At 36.1% G+C, this 18,647-nt stretch overlaps 1 non-coding gene across 1 annotated transcript; it reads left to right on the plus strand.

Annotated features, from left to right (window-relative positions):
• Positions 1–6,063: 6,063 nt before the first annotated feature.
• LOC140857697 (small nucleolar RNA R71) lies at positions 6,064–6,169 on the plus strand. The gene has a single exon (XR_012141189.1). It is a non-coding gene; the product is annotated as a small nucleolar RNA R71 (small nucleolar RNA).
• Positions 6,170–18,647: the final 12,478 nt, after the last annotated feature.

An 18,647-nucleotide genomic window follows, 5' to 3' on the forward strand; every position in this document is an offset into this window, starting at 1 on the left:
TCTAAAGCTTACCATCAAATGTATTGAAATATGTCAAATACCATATAATAAAAATTTTTCAGATACTTACAAAAATGTATTACATATAGAAACATTCAATCCAAAATATCAAATATCTAGTCAATCAATAATTAGAGGATCATTCCCATTAGAAGGGGGAGGTGAAAATTGGCTTGAAGGTGGCACCTTCATACCCCTTGAACATTTTCAAGCTTCAAACAAATGAAAAATCTAGACTATCATCTAACCTATAACTTATGCATCAAGTTGTGCCATTATCTCGATGGTCTTTGCCTGCAAGCAATCCATTTGTTTGTTGAGCATCTTCTTAAATTTCTCCTATATCCAATTAGGTTGGAATGAGGAGTTGTTTCACTATGTACAAGAGTATGATGTGGAAGAACCTCCAAATATAGATGTTACTTTCACTGTGGACCCAAAACCATATAATTGACCCTTATTAGGCCTTTCAATTGCTTTCACTTATGCATCAGCATCAAAAGAAGGCTGTAATGAGGTATCATCACCATACTTGGCTGAAATGGTTGATGTATAAAACTCTTGCAAGTATAATAAATATAAAAAATTTTAAGCAATAAGTAATATGTTGAAATTAAACAAATTCATGAGTCACAACAACTTTATTTGACTGGGCAACTTCATCTTCAGCATATGAGTACGGCCAAATAACTCCATGTGATTCGATTCTCTATCGTACTCTTGTATCGACACTTAACACTACATGATATTATTGTGTCTACCAATGAAGATGCATCAGTTAGCTATTCAGAAAATGATCCATCATCATTAAAGCATGCGTAGAAAGTGGCCATTTACTATTGCATACTTTCTTTGATCTCTTTTTGCATTTCCACACATTGTGCCTCAATAGTCTTATATTGAACCTCAAGTTTTGTATGTTGGATTTTTTTCTTTTTTTTTTTTTTCTTTTTTATTTTTTTACAGGCATGCAAATAAAAAGTATCACTGTCAACAAAAGTAGGTACATGCCTTAACCTTAGAAAATTTGTTACCTTCTATCTTAGCTCTCCCCATCAAGTTTAGCTCTCTTATTTGATTGCTTTTTGAGGTACAAACTTGATCATAATCCCTCTAGAGCAATCAAAAACAGTTTGGTTGGATCACCACCCTCACAAATGCTTATATATCTAGTCTAAGATATCAGCCGAACCTAATTTTGGCTCTTGCGTGAAAATAGAAAAACATGATGATTAACATCAAATTTGGATATGTAGTTTTTAAGGTGATCAAAAAGAAAATAGGAGAATTCCTTAATCCATCACCTTTGGCTTTGCTAGGGGTCTTGATCAACTCTCTTTTGTAGCACATTTAAAATTGAATGGTTTCTTCAGAATCAAGCAATTCCTTGCACTACAAACCATTCATGATGAGCTTTCTTTCACCTTAGGGAGCCATGGAGAGGGCTGAAGCCAAACTGAATCTCTTGTGTATGTTAAGAAAATCATGAGAAAGAGTGGAAACAAAGGACTTTTTGTTGCTCTATAGTATGGCTGGAGTTCACTGCAGGATTTGCTTTGGATATGTCAAAACAAGTGCATTGCTTAAAGATGGCATGTTATTGGTTTTTCCTAAATAATCTCTAATTTTCGATTTCAATTTCCGCCACCAAACCAAGCTTATACATTGCTTGCTAGAATCCCCATAGAGGGACATGATCTAGAGGTTCTACAACCCTCAAGATGGAAGCATCTAGAATTTAAATTGTTACCTACATTAAAATAATAGTGAGCTGATGCGTAGTCGTTGATAGCACCAAAAATAACTCTACTCACTACGTAGGTAGGATGAGTCGAGATCGTATCCTCAGGGACCTTGGGCTAAGTTGAGATTGCAAGGTAAAAGAACGAAGCGTTGTTTTTGATTTAGAAAATAAATTATCTTAAAATTGAGGTAATTAAAAAATAAAGAGCTCGGGAGTTTTGAATTAATTTGCACTAGCAGAGTTGTATCTCTTTTTTAACTAAATAGATGTGATTAATCTTAGAAAAAATACCTATCTTTCCTCGGCACGCTCCGTACCCGTAGATCACGGCGCGTCTCCAGAAAGTACTAGGTAAACAACTCTTTTTTCCTCGGCACGCCCCGTATCCGTAGATCACGACGCGTCTCCGAAAAGTAAAAGTTGTTCCTAATGTTAATCTAACAAGAAAGCATAAATAAAAGCATATGATAGGGAGTAAATAAAGAACTCATGACAATTTAAATAAAAAGCATAATCTTTATTGCATATAAAGAAATACAGAAAAGTTTAGAACAATAAACCATCTCTGTGTCGTTACAAAATTTCTTCTCCACTCCCGAGACTGTTAGCCTAGCTGCTCATGAAGTAGTCCCTTTCTATTCCTCTATGCAAGGCTCTAGAAGAATTTCTGGGCTCCCCCTCCAATGAGAGTACAAAAATCTTTTTATAGGTGTTAGGAGGGAGGAGTTTTACATGATTTTTCGATGTGGGACTAAAAAAAAAATACAAATCTTTCAAAATATTTTTAAATATTATTTTTTTCTTTATTTTGAACTTGTCTGCCGTGCGCCCACACCTGCGTCAGCGCCCGTCCCGCGTCCACGCCGCGTCCCGTGTCTGCGCCCCATGTCCACGCGCCAGCTTCCTTTTGTTTTGAATTTCACATCAAACCGCCCAGAGCCTTTGAAAAACTGCCCAGAGCCTTATTCACGCGCCCAAAGCTTTTGAATCCACGTGAAACCGCCCAAAGCCAAAAAAATTCACGTGAATCTTTTTTTTTATATTCCAAAAAAAAATAAAAGTTCCTTCATAATAACATCTATATCCTTTTTGGATTCCTTGCATAGTATCTTCATTTTTTATAATACCGGATGCGTCTTTCTTTTATTTTAATTTTATTTTAAGTCCAATTTTCTTCAAACTTGAGTCTTTTTGATCTATGAATTGGACTCTTTGTATCGGCGATCACCTTTCCTGTAAAACATAGAAAGAAACATCAAATTTTTAATAAATAAGATAAATTAAATATAATTTTTTAATTTAAAATACTTAACTTAAGTATTTATCATACCCCCAACTTGAATTTTGCTCGTCCTCGAGTAAAATAGATATATTAGCATTGTGTACCGACTTGATTTTGAATAAAAAGTAGGTTAGGCATCCCAAAAGGTAGATGTTACTTGGTCAGACCATTAAAGAGATATTTCATTGGATTATCAATTTGACCCAATTAGTGGCTGAGTATTAACTAAAGAAATTTCAGAGCTTTTCTTTCACCAACTCTCCACTTTACTCTTTAAATCCTCTAACTTAATGGAAAAGAGGTTTATTATCTTCTTGCAATTTAGTCTCCTTAATATATATATATATATTATTATTATTATTATTATTATTTTTTTTAACATTGCCTACCTTTTTATGCGAACCACAACGCTTACTTAGGTGAAAGGGCCCGGTTACTCAGTAGGAGACCAATATATATATATTTTTTTTAAGGAAAATTTTTGCATACCTCGATCTTTCCACCCAATTTTTCATGAAGCAGATTCTTTATTGAGATCAGTAAGAAGAGGGTTGTAGAATCACTCCTAAAATTTGGTCTAGTTCAAACCCTACCATTCATTGGGTTTTCTTAATAATTTATTCCTCGGTATCTCTAAAATTATCTTGACCATTAATCATTCATTTATTAGGATGCCTAATTGACTCTTAATCAAAATAAAATTTGAATACACAAAACTAATTATTTCTGACCATACTCGAGGATTTGATTAATTTTCCCCCCCAACTTAATCTACATTATCCTCAATGGAGTAAGAAAGCAAAGAAAATAAAAGGAGAGAGTGCACCTGGGATAATTTTACTTCGGAAGTTGAAGATAGCTTCATTGATTAATAGGCTCTTGTTCTAAATTCCTGCAGCTGCGGTAAAGTAAAAAAATATGAAATCATTGGGTTGCCTCCCAACAAGCGCTAAGTTTTATGTCTTCAGCCAGACGTCAAGTTTATTAACAGACTCTTCCATACAGAGTGGTCCTTTATTCTTTAAAAAAAATGATAATTAGTTAACACAAGATAGAAGAAATTTGGGTTGCCTCCCAAAAAGTGCTAAGTTTTACGTCTTCAGCCAGACGTCATATGCAATAAAACCAACAAAAGATGGGCAATGGCTCATACTTGATTGTCCATGGAGGAGTGGTTTTATCATGTGGTGTATCCAACAATATGTTAACTTCTTTCATATATCCCTTAAAGTCATACACTCCAAAGTGAGCCAAGCAAGTATCTAAGGGATCAGGTGCTAGAATTGTGGGTGTTGCATCTTCTATAATATCTTCTAGTGTATCTACTTTGAAGCAACTATCCATTGATGGTCCTTGGGAAGCACCAAACACATTCAGTCTCAATTTTTTATTCTCAAACGATACGTCCATGACTCCTGTCCTACAATTGATGCATGTATTCGCCGTAGCTAGGAAAGGTCGTCCTAAGATAATGAGAATTTGTCTGGGGTTGCCACTTAATTCCATATCGAGAACCAGAAAATCAACTGGAAAGTAAAACTCATCTACCTTGACCAAGACATCCTCAAGCATTCCACGTGGTTCCTTAATTGATCTGTCGGCTAACTGTAATGTGACTGATGTGGGTTTCAGTTCTCCGAATTCAAAAAGTTCATACACCGAACTAGGTAAAAGATTCACACTTGCCCCGAAATCTAGAAGAGCTTTTTCAATGTGATAATCTCCTATAACACAGGAAATGATGGGGGCTCCTGGGTCTTTAAGCTTTGGAGGAGTGGCATGCTGGACGACAGAACTAGCCTGTTCAGTGAGACGTACTTTCTTTGAGATTTGTGATCTAGATTTACGTTTTTGGGTGCACAAATCCTTCAAAAATTTGGCATAAGCAGGGACCTGTTTGATTGCGTCTAGAAGGGGAAGATTAATTTGGACTTGCTTAAACAATTCCAACATCTCATCGAGTTTTCCTCCCTTCTTATCTGCAGGAATAGGGACTTTCAGGGCATTCGGAAATGGGGCTTTAGGCAAGTAAGATGATTTCGGTGCAGTTGGTTCCTTCTCTATTTTCAGGTCCTCCTTGTTCTTGGGTGATTTGGATTCGGTTAGAGGTTTAGGGTCGGTCTCATTGGTTTTACTAGTGTGTTCAATGATCTTCCCACTTCTCAGAGTCATGATTGATTTGGCATGTTCAGAAAAAGCTTTTGGGGTATTAGAACTCTCAATCACAAATTACCCTCTTGGGTTGCTCTCTGGTTGGCTAGGTAATTTTTCTCCTTCCCTCCTACTGAATGCAGTTGCTAGTTGACCTATTTGGGTCTCTAGCTTAGCAATGGATTGTGTGTGGGAGTTAAGGATCTGAGTGTTGACTTCTAATCGTTCTAGTGCTTTCAGAACTTTTTCCTCAAAAGCTAAGCTGTGACCAGTAGTAGATGGTTGAGGATCATTTTGAAATTGATGGTATGATCCATGCCTATATGTTGGATCCTGATATTGAGGTCGAGGTGTGGCAGGACCAACCACTGGTTGTGGTCTCCAGAAAAAATTTGGATGATTTCTCCAGCCGGGGTTATAAGTGTTCGAATATGGATCGTTTCCTGGTCTGCGAGCTTGTTGGACCTGAGCTTGCTGAACCTGCTCGTGCACAAACTCAGAAAATTGAGGTGCGGCTGGGCATTCATTAACAAAATGGTTCGGACTTGCACATAATGCACAAACTTCTTGGATTGGATTATGTGGAATCGGGGATTGTCCAGTGTTTAGAAGATGATCTAATTTTTGGGATAGTTCATCTACCTTTTGATGGATATCTATGGCATTTCCTACTTCATATATTCCACCTCTTTTTGAGTTTAACATGGGTTTATCTCTAATAGAGGCAGACATATGATGTAATGAATTTTCACTTAAAATTTTAAATAGTTGCCATACCTCATCCTCACTTTTTAGCATAAATATCCCACCGCATGATGCATCGACCATTTGTCGATGTCTTTCAGAGAGCCCATCATAAAAATATTGGATTAACTGCCACTTGGGTATAGCATGGTGGGGACATTTTCTAATAAGGTCTTTTAATCTCTCCCATGTTTCATGAAACATTTCTCCATCTAATTGAGAAAAACTAGTTATGGCTTTCCTTATTTGATTAGTTTTTCCTGTGGAAAAATATTTCTTGAGAAACTCTCCTTGCAGCTGGTCCCAGGTTGATATAGTCATGGAATCCAAAGTATGTAGCCAGTATTTGGCTTTGTCCTTAAGTGAAAAAGGAAATAATTTCAACCTAAGAGCATCATCGGAGAAGTTGTAAATTTTGACAGTTGAGCATATCTCAAGAAATTCTTCAAGATGTTTATAAGGGTCTTCATTACTAAGTCCATAAAATGAAGGTAACATTTGGATTATACTGGACTTAATTTCATATTGAGTGGCCTCCACAGGGGGTACTTGAATACAAGGAGAGTAGGTATATGTGGAAGGAGTAAAGTACTCCTTCAATTGCTTGGGTGGATCATTCTTCTGATTTCGGTCCATCTTTTTATGTCTGTTGGCTCTAAAGGTTCTTTCTATTTCTGGATCAAAAAGTTGGATTTCTGGTCGTAACGATCTACGGCCAAGCATACACCTTACAATTATACTGTAGAGCACACACAGAATTTTTTTTTTTTTATAATATATATTTTTATAATAAAGTGAGAAAAGAATGAAGAAAATCTAAAGAGAAGAACTTAAGAATCTTAAATCTATGAAAAGGGAGAAATTGATTAATGTTTATTATGTTAATTGCAATCAACTTAAACAATCATAGACTCTCTATCCTAAGGTTAACTTAGATCTAGACAGCTCCTAACTTTCAAGATCGCTTTTGAGCACTCCAAGCTCAAGACTGACTAACTAACTCAGCCAGGTCAGTCAACGGAACCAATTAAAAACCACTTTCTTTAACCACTTGCCTTAGACACCGAGCAATTAACCAATCCGCACTCGGTTCAACTCTAGAGCTTTCTTATTCTATTGAGCTCGAAATTCCTAGGGCTGACGTCTAGTTGATTTTAAATTAAGGTTTAGGTTATGCAAATGCAAGGGAGTGATTTGTGGGCCAAGGAAGGGTGATCAAATCTCCACCTTATCTGGTTAATGGGTTATTGCCCTTAAGATTAATTATGGAGATGCAATGCAAATAAACAAGGTGTCCAATCAAGTTAGAAATTTTTATATTTGAGATTACGCTATTTTAGTTAAGTGTTATGAAATGTCAGTGGCTCATTTTTTTTTATATATATAATTTTATCTTTTATATATATATATTTTTATTTTTTTATTTTTTTTTAGTTTTGCAAGAAAATAAATTTAAGTGATTAAGTGTAAAAAGCAATAAATCACTGGGCTATGAAAAGTAGCAAATTATTCTAAGCAGCAAAATTCCTAAGTAGTAAATTAGTTATGCAAGGTAATTCTGTAATTATGCAAATAAGATTATCTAGCTAGAAAGCACTGAAAAAAAAAATTTTAAAACGAGAAATAAAAATTGAAATTTTTTTTTTAAATTTTTTTTTTTTTAATTTTTTAATTCAACCGTACCAAGATCTCCGGCAACGGCACCAAAATTTGATGCGTAGTCGTTGATAGCATCAAAAATAACTCTACTCACTACGTAGGTAGGATGAGTCGAGATCGTATCCTCAGGGACCTTGGGCTAAGTTGAGATTGCAAGGTAAAAGAACGAAGCGTTGTTTTTGATTTAGAAAATAAATTATCTTAAAATTGAGGTAATTAAAAAATAAAGAGCTCGGGAGTTTTGAATTAATTTGCACTAGCAGAGTTGTATCTCTTTTTTAACTAAATAGATGTGATTAATCTTAGAAAAAATACCTGTCTTTCCTCGACACGCTCCATACCCGTAGATCACGGCGCGTCTCCGAAAAGTACTAGGTAAACAACTCTTCTTTCCTCGGCACGTCCCGTATCCGTAGATCACGACGCATCTCCGGAAAGTAAAAGTTGTTCCTAATATTAATCTAACAAGAAAGCATAAATAAAAGCATATGATAGGGAGCAAATAAAGAACTCATGACAATTTAAATAAAAAGCATAATCTTTATTGCATATAAAGAAATACAGGAAAGTTTAGAACAATAAACCATCTCTGTGTCGTTACAAAATTTCTTCTCCACTCCCAAGACTGCTAGCCTAGCTGCTCATGAAGTAGTCCCTTTCTATTCCTCTATGCAAGGCTCTAGAAGAATTTCTGGGCTCCCCCTCCAATGAGAGTACAAAAATCTTTTTATAGGTGTTAGGAGGGAGGAGTTTTACATGATTTTCCGATGTGGGACTAAAAAAAAAAATACAAATCTTTCAAAATATTTCTAAATATTATTTTTTTTCTTATTTTGAACTTGTCTGCCGTGCGCCCACACCTGCGTCAGCGCCCGTCCCGCATCCACGCCGCGTCCCGTGTCCGCGCCCCGCATCCACGCGCCAGCTTCCTTTTGTTTTGAATTTCACATCAAACCGCCTAGAGCCTTTGAAAAACCGCCCAGAGCCTTATTCACGCGCCCAAAGCTTTTGAATCCACGTGAAACCGCCCAAAGCCAAAAAAATTCACGTGAATCTTTTTTTTTTATATTCCAAAAAGAAACAAAAGTTCCTTCATAATGACATCTATATCCTTTTTAGATTCCTTGCATAGTATCTTCATTTTCTATAATACCGGATGCGTCTTTCTTTTATTTTAATTTTATTTTAAGTCCAATTTTCTTCAAACTTGAGTCTTTTTGATCTATGAATTGGACTCTTTGTATCGGCGATCACCTTTTCTGTAAAACATAGAAAGAAACATCAAATTCTTAATAAATAAGATAAATTAAATATAATTTTTTAATTTAAAATACTTAACTTAAGTGTTTATCATGAGCATTAGAGGTTTTTGATAACAATCTATCAGTGATATGTTAGAAATTTTTGACGGATCATGTCTGTCAGAAAATTTCATTAGTGAAACCCTTATTTTCAATAGTGTAATATGTTCCAATTCAATTTCAATTTCAATTTCAATCATGAACTAAATATTGGAATTCTGGGTTTGGTGCATGTATATGTGTTTCAAAACTTTTATTTTCTAAACACTGCAGTGGAGAATAAGATTAAAATATTTTTAATCTAAATTTTGCATGCATAAAAATATAAAACTATATGGATTTATTTCATATGCTGAAATTGATATATACTGAAATTCAGATTGTGATCAAATCACATACCTGTTTCATAATCTCTTTCTTCAAAACTAGATCTGAAAAAGATGAGGCTCTCTGCTAGCCGCACAAGTGTCCGACTTCTATGAGTATCTACTTGGGATCAGCCTAAAACAGCCTTCTATAATCTGAATTTTGATTTTTCAAAATTCAGCCTGCTGAATTTGAATGAAGCCTGATCGCGATCAACACTTGATCTTTCTCTTTGATCTTTTTTTTCTCCTCTTCTCTAGAGCTTCTCCTTGCTATGTGCTGCTGCCAGATGCTAGAAACTAATAAGAAAGAAGCATCCAAACTCCTTTGGACATGAAACTCCTTGGGATGCATGCCCAAAGAAGAGGTGCATAGAACACCTAAGAGAAGCGAAAGAGAGAGGAAGAGAGGGCATGGGGAGAGCCTTTGGGTGTGAGGCATTGCTGGTTTTGATGCTCTAGAGATCTTAGGAGAGATCCTTTTAAATAGACATAAAGATTGAATCCTATTTAATCTCATAATACAAGTCCTACTTGCATTAGGATTCTTATTAACTTAAGTTATCCAACTTACATTAGGAAGCCCATTAGGCGCCAACTATTGGAGCCCTTGCACCCATAACTAGACATCCTCTTTTGCACCCAAGAGACATCCCATATGAAAATCAAAGGCCCTCTAATTAATGGACATGCCCAAATTGATCAAATCAAAGTGGCGCTCTATAATAACTATCAAAGAGATTCATAAGGGACTTGCACCCTTAATTTATATGATCCATAACCTTAGACACCCAACAATTGATTTCTCATGAATCTTATTTATTGAAGTTATTAATAGGTAATTAAGTTAGAATTATCTTATCAAATAAGTAATCCTAACGGAAAGAAGAATTGGATTCAACCATGTGCTAGCAAGGTCACCATAGACCCAATGGATTTTTCTAAATCCAATTGACACTTCATAAGCTCAATTTCTTATTTCAGGCCTAATCCTTTTATTGTGTGACCTCAGAAGTTCAATTATATTTAGTAGTGAGATATACAATAATTTCTATCATCATATCATTGAAACTCTTTTCAATAGGTCAGAATAATTTTACTCTACCTCAATCAAAGATTGTCGATCCAGAACAATCCTAGTGAGCTTTCACAATCCACCAGTGACACCTAGCAGTATGTAGTGGCAACTCAGTAGAACTGAAATGAACCTCTAGGTGTAGTTAACGTATGATTTAGTCCCTCTATCATGAGTTCTGACTAGATGACAGGTTATGGATAAATCATCAAACCTCAACGTTAGTCATATGATAGATTGATTAGCTCAAGTCCAGTTGTGACTTTTATGGAAACTCTTTTTCATTAATCACACTGCTGTGGCCACAGACTCTTAGACTTAACCTCTCAAATTTTATAGGACTACTCCTCTCTATCAAGGTCGATAGATCTTATCTTGATGCGTACCCCACTCCTACAGTGGACCAACTATCATCAACATCCACTACAAGGGCTCATTATGACCCATGTTTATGTGTCAATCAAACTCCAACAGTCTCACTGCGAGTAGCAGTACCATCTCAAATCAAAAGATCAGTCACACAACTACAGCATCGAGACAATCACTGATAATTGAATAGAAATTCAAGTGATCTCTCGTATGGTCACGCTCAGTGCCAGTTGTTCTCTAACAACCATTCGTACTTGTCGTCCTGTGTCTCTATACAGTAGATTAGAGATCCATCTATCCCGAAGAAAGTGATTTGTGCACCATTCTATCTGAATCTATCATCGCCGTCATGATGATCCTATGATCGGGAGCTTTTAGAAATTAAATACATGTCTCTAATTCTCAACACTTTGAGAATATATATCGAAATTAATTCCATGGATGATTCAAGGATATATTATACTGGAATGAAAAAGAACATGCCCCTTTTATTGATCATATCAATATATTAAGTATAAAATTATGTCCTAGATATATTATAATATGTCTGCCATATTGGCTTCTAGGATATACATCTAACAATCTCCCACTTGGACCAAAGCCTGTTGGCCACAAATCTAAGTCCCATCTTTTCAAGGTGGACTTCCATTTTTGGGTTGGCTCAACTGCTTAGTCAGCGGGTCTGCCATATTTTTCGTAGAGTCTACTCTTCGCACCTCGACATGAGGTTGTCGCATATATCGATGCTCTATGTGTTTGGACTTCTGGTGAGATCTTGGCACTTTAACAAGGGCTATGGTATCATTGTCTTTACAGTACTGTGTCATGACATGACATCCAGTTCTACAACTAATATTAAAATTAGAATTCATCCTACACATCTATAGCACACTCAGCCTCCATTGATCGATTACTCAGAACCCTTCTAGTAAAACGAACAAGAATACACCCACGAATCGTAACTCAAAATCATCTCCAAAGATCAATAACAGATCCTTAGTCCTTCTTAAGTACTTAAGGATATTCTTCACAGCTATCTAGTACTTTTCGTCTGGATTCGATTGATACCTGCTCGTGACACTCACAGCAAGGGCAATATCAGGTCAAGTACATAGTATGGCATACATGAGGCTTCCTATTGTTGAAACATAAAGAATCCTACTCATGTGCTGAATCTCCTCAGATGTGGTCGGACACATCGTCTTGGAGAGACGAATACCATGCCTAAGAGGTAAAAGATCTCTTTTGAAGTTTTTCATGCTGAACCTCTTCAACACCTTCTCTATGTACAACTTTTGTGATAGGCCAAGCATCTATCCCTATAGACCTTTATTCCAAAAATATAGAATGCTTCTCCTAGATCTTTCATGGAGAATTTTTTGGACAACCATCTTTTGACCGTGGTTAGCATGGGAATATCATTTCCTATAAGGAGAATGTCATCTACGTACAATACGAGGAAGGTGATCGCCCTCCCACTGACCCTCTTGTATGCACAAGGTTCCTCTTCATTTTTGATGCAACAAACAATTTGATTGCCTCATCAAAATGATGATTTCAACTTTAAGAAGCTTGCTTTAATCCGCATATGAATTTTTGCAGCTTGCAGACTCTATGATCACCATCACCAGATATGAAACCTATAGACTGCTCTATATAGATATCTTCCTCAAGATATCCATTCAGGAAGATAGTTTTTACATCTATCTATCAAATTTTATAATCATAGTAAGCTGCAACAGCAAGCAAAGTATGGATGGATTTCAGCATGGCTACGGACGAGAAAGTTTTCTGATAGTCAATGCCCTCGCACTGACTATAATCTTTAGCCACAAGCCTAGCTTTATAGGTTTCTACCTTACCATCGGCACCTATCTTTCTTTTGTAGATCCATTTACATCCAATAGGTACAATACCTTCAGGTGGATCCACTAAAGTCTAGACTTGATTTGAGTGCATCGAGTCAGTTTCTGACTTCATAGCATCTAACCATTTCTCAAAATCGATGTCAGACATCACCTCGTCAAAGGTATTGAGATCATCATCATGACCCCTATCTCTCATAAGGAATATTTTCTTTACTTCCTCCGTAAGCATATCCATGTACTTTTTAGGAGGTCGGAAGATCCTGCTAGATCTACGAGGTGGCTGAGGAACATCAACTACTGATTCATAGACTACAGGTTCCTGAGGATCTATAGCTCTAGACTCTTCAGAGATCTTCTCTTCGAGTTTCACTAACCTCCCACTGTCGCCATCCTGGATAAACTATTTTTTCAGGAACACGGTATTTCGACTTACAATCATATTGTGATCTTGTAGAAAGTAGTAGTATCCTATGGATTCTTTTGGATACCCTATAAAGCGAGCTATAATAGATCTATCCTCCAACTTTTCCATCATCTGTCTCTTGACATAGACTGGACATCTCCAAGTCTTAAGATAATCCAGACTCGACTTCTTACCGAACCATATCTCATACGGTGTGGTAGGAACACACTTTGAAGGAATCCTATTCAATAAATGAATGAAATTAACAAGGTATGTCCCTAAAAAAATAAGGGTAGATCAGTGAAACTCATCATGGACCTGACCATATCCAATAGTGTCCTGTTCCTCCTTTCGGATATCCCGTTGAGCTGAGGTGTTTCAGGAGGGGTCCACTAAGAGACTGTACCATTATCTTTAAGATATCTCAAAAATTTCTGACTAAGGTATTCACCTCCTCGATTAGATCGAAGAACCTTAATGGGTTTGTCTGTCTGCTTTTCTACTTCATGCCTGAATTCTTTGAACTTTTTAAAGATCTCAGACTTGTGTTTCATGAGATACACATATCCATACATAGACAGATCATCAGTAAAGATAATGTAGTAGCTGTAACCACTCCTAGCCTGCACATCAAATGGCCCACACACATCGATGTGTACCAGGACAAATAACTCTGTGGCCCTTTCCCTATATCTTACAAAGGGTAACTTGATCATTTTTTCTCGAAGATAGGATTCACAAGTCGGATACGATTCTGGATTAAGAGAGCTAAGGATCCCATCCTTTTTCAGTCTGTTTATCCTATTCTCTCCAATATGGCCTAGTCTATGGTGCCACAAGTACTTCTGATTAATCTCATCTTTGGATCTCCTACGGCACTTACTATTTATTCATTTAGGTTCACATTCACATCAACATGCAAGTGATAAAGACTGTCAATTAAAAGACTTTGTGCAACCAATTTATTTCGTAAATGAATGGAATAAAAATCTTTATTGAAACTAATTTCAAAATATTTCTGTGCTAGAACAGACACAAAAATTAAATTTTGACTAGCTACAGGAACATAATAACAGTCTTTCAAATCTAATCTAACACCAGACGGTAATCGAAGAGGGTAAGTGCCAACGACCTCTGCAACAACCTTTGCTCCATTGCCGATCCGAAGGATGATGTCACCTTCCCTCAACCTCCTACTTTCTATCAGACCCTGCATTGAGGTATATATATAAGCACTCGAGTCAGAGTCCAATACCCAACTAGAAGTAGAAGAAACTGTAAAGTTAGATTCAATTATGAGCATACCTTCGTAAGGTTTATCGTCCTTTTTGGTCTTCAGACTCTCCAGATATTTCGGACAGTTTCTCCTCTAGTGACCTTCAGCATGACAGTAGAAACACTTTCCCTTTGCCTTAGCCGCCTTTGGACCATCCTTCTTCGGCTTGCTCTCTTTCTTTTGCTTCTTTATGGATTTAACCTTCTTCCTTCCAATAGATTTTCTCTTGAAAGAAGAAGTCCGCTTCACAGTGAGAATAGTGCCCCTTAAACTCTTCAAGGTACCCTTTGTAGTGATCTACATATTGACTATTTCGAGAATAGTGCAGTCAAGTTTGTTCATATGAAAATTCACAATGAATTGACTATATGAACTGGTAAGAGATTGAAGGATCAGATCTATCTGTAATTTTTTTTGTATTTCTAGTCTAAGCTTTCCAAGCTCCTCAATGTCCTTGATCACTGTTATACAGTACTCATGGACAGACTGTCCATCGTGCATCTTCAGGTTAAAGAGTCTCTTGGACACTTTGAAGCGTGCAGTATGGCTCTACTCACCATACAACTATTGCAGGTGAGTGATGATAGTTCGGGTAGTGGGCATATGCTTGTGCTGGCTTTGCAACTCGTTTGACATGGATGCCAGCACATAACACTTGACCTGACTATCTTTATCTGTCCACTTCTCAAAAGCAGCTCTCTGCTTAGCAGTAGGATGGTTTGGTAACACAACGAAATCTTGATCGAGAATATGGCTTAACTTTTCTGAGGTCAGGACAATCCTGAGATTTCTGAGCCAGTCTTTATAATTATTACTGGTCAAACGATTGGTTTCAAGGATGCGAGCTAGAGGGTTTGAGGCTGACATGATGGTTTAACTATAAGAGTAGAGATTCAAGTTAGACTTTTATCCTTAATATTTTAATTTGCTTCTAGGGACTTTAAGATGCAAATAATTACTCTCCCTAATTTTTCAGATCCTTCCACTCTCCTGGAAGGAAATGAAAATCCTAACGCGATAAAGGATTCTTAGTGGGTGCTGCGATTCCACCGATGACATGCACCTCACCTAATAGTTATTGGTAGCATGCATACTGATGCATAGATGACTCTTTATCCAGATGCTTCACTAAGTATGTTGCAGCCACTTGATCTCTAAGTCATGTGGGCTCACCTAACAGTTATTGTCCATAATTCTTAGTTAAGCCCAACCCACCATTCACAAGCAGATGCAAGGCCGTCATTGGGTCTCTCACTTAACAGTTATTGGGCCCAACCCCATCCTTATCCTGGAATAACTCTTTGCTAATAGAGTGGTTGCATATTTTTGATGTAATTGAACCACTGTGATCAATCGAGAATAATTGATGCCGGTAATATGCTTGCACATCTACAATAGTGGAAGACCTATGGACTTAATATTTATGGAGAGGTTTGGATTTAGGTCTCATCTAATCAGTCATCATATGATTGATCTAACTGGCATGGGCTAAACCAAATCACTAAGCAACCTAATTCAAGACCCAATCTTTCAAATTGGTCAGGTAAGTGGAGAATGGTGGGGGTCCCCCCCATTGCCTTCCTTAGATACCAATGAATTGGCCAGGTCAGCTAATAGAATCAATTAAATAACCATGTCTCATTAACTTGTCTTAGACATCAATAGATCGATTGATCAGAATTGATTAGCTCAAGTAAATCGGGCTCAAACCAACGAGCCAAAGTAAGTCCTTAGGTTAATCGATTCTACAAATGAGATTCAATCGATTTGATCAACAATAATTGTATAATTATTAACTTAATTGATCTAACTCAATTCAACACTTGACTCGATTTGATCAATTACTTAATCGAATTAGACTAATATGACTCAAATCAAAAACCTTAGATGTATTTCTATTACATGACCTAATTTTTGATTTTTTCATGACCAAAATTCTCATGCACAAACACAAATTTTAGATTCTAAAATTATATTTCAGATCTAAATTCTTTATATGAAAGTAAGTTTTAAAATATGAAAATAATTTTTAGATTTTAACATACAAACATATATCATATATATACATGTATAATTAGATCTAAATAAAATTTCAGATCTAAGCATGATATCATATATCTTACATACAAATCATGAATAAGATAAAAAATAAATTTATAATCTAAATATGCAATCATATATCACATATATGAATTAAAATTCAGATTATAAAAAAATTTTCAGATTTCATGCATGCATCTATATTTCACATGAACATTAACTTGAACTCTTTATAGATTAAAATTCAGATCTATGCATGTAACAACATATCAATTATATATTTTAAAATTAAACTTAAAATTAAATTTTAGATTTGAAGATCCATCCATACATCTTATATATCAAGAAAAAAATTAATTTTAAATTTTTTTTAAAATATGTATATCAAAATTCAGCATATGAAAACCCATGGCTCTGGTACTACTGTTAGAATTTTAGATTTGGTAAATGCATATGTGTTTCAAAACTTTTATTTTCTAAACATCGTAGCTAAGAATAAGATTAAAATACTTTTAATCTAAATTTTATATGCATAAAAATATAAAACCACATGGATCTATTTCATATACTGAAATTGATATATGCTGAAATTCAGATTGTGATCAAATCACATATCTATTTCGCAATCTCTTTTTTCAAAACTGGATCAGAAAGAGATGAGGCTTTCTGTTAGCCGCATAAGTGTTCAGTCTCTATGAGTATCCACTTGAGATCAGTCTGGAACAGCCCACTATAATCTAAATTTTGATTCTTCAAAATTCAGCCTGTTGAATCTGAATGAAGCCTGGATCGCGATCAACACTTGATCTTTCTCCTTGATTTTCTTTTTCTCTTCTTCTTTAGAGTTTTTCTTTACTATGTACTGCTACCAGATGCTAGAAACCAGCAAGAAAGAGGCATTCAAACTCCTTTGGACATGAAACTCTTTGGGATGCGCGTCCTAAAGAAGGGGTATATAGAACACCCAAGAGAAGAGAAAGAGAGAGGAAGAGAGGGCATGGGGAGAGCCTTTGGGTGTGAGGGACTGCTGGTTTTGATGCTCTAGGGATCTTAGAGGAGGTCTCTTTAAATAGGCATAAAGATTGAATCCTATTCAATCTCATAATACAAGTCCTATTTACATTAGGATTCCTATTAACTTAAGTTATACAACTTACATTAGGAAGCCCATTAGGTACCAACTATTGGAGCTCTTGCACCCATAATTAGACATCCTCTTTTGCACCCAAAAGACACCCCATATGAAAATCAAAGGCCCTCTAATTAATGGACACGCCCAAATTGATCAAATCAAAGTGGCACCCCATAATAACTATTAAGGAGATTCATAAGGGACTTGCACCCTTAATTTATATGATCCATAACCTTAGATACCTAACAATTGGAGTCTCATGAATCTTATTCATGTAGGTTATTAGCAGGTAATTAAGTTAGAATTATCTTATCAAATAAGTAATCCTAACCGAAAGAGAAATTGTATCCAACTATATGCTAGCAAGGTTACCATAGATCCAATGAATTTTTCTAAATCCAATTGACATTTCATAAGCTCAATTTCTTATTCCAGACCTAATCCCTTTATTATATAAATTCATAGGTTCAATTTTATCTGATAGTGAGATATATAATGATCTCTATTATCATATCATTGAAACTCTTTTCAATGGGTTGGAACAATTTTACTCTAACTCAATCAAAGATTGTCGATCCAGAACAATCCTGGTGAGCTCTCACAATCCACTAGTGACACTTAACAGTATGTAGTGGCAACCCAGTAGAACTAAAATGAACCTCTAGGTGTAGTTAATGTGTGATTTACTCCCTCTATTGTGAGTTCCGACTAGATGGCAGGTCATGGATAAATCGTCAAACCTCAACATCAGTCATATGATAGATTGATTAGCTCAAGTCCAGTTGTGACTTCTATAAAATTTTTTTTCCATCAATCATACTGCTGTGGCCATAGACTCTTGACTTAGCCTTTCAAATCTCATAGAACTACTCCTCTCTATCAAGGTCGATAGATTCTATCTTGATGCGTACTCCACTCCTACAGTGGATCAACTGTCACCAATATCCACTATAAGGGCTCATTGAGACCCATGTTTATGTGTCAATCAAACTTTAACAGCCTCACTATGAGTAGCAGTACCATCTCAAGCCAAAAGATCAGTCACACAACTACAGCATCAAGAAAATCACTGATGATTGAATAAAAATTCAAGTGATCTCTCGTATGGTCACGCTCAGTGCCAGTTATTCTCTAACAACCATCCGCACTTGTCGTCCTGTGCCTCTACACAGTAGATTAGAGATTCATCTATTTCGAAGGAAGTGATTTGTGTGCCAGTCTATCTGGATCTATCATCG

This window comes from Elaeis guineensis, chromosome 4, assembly GCF_000442705.2.
Source record: "Elaeis guineensis isolate ETL-2024a chromosome 4, EG11, whole genome shotgun sequence".
Lineage (NCBI taxonomy): Eukaryota > Viridiplantae > Streptophyta > Magnoliopsida > Arecales > Arecaceae > Elaeis > Elaeis guineensis.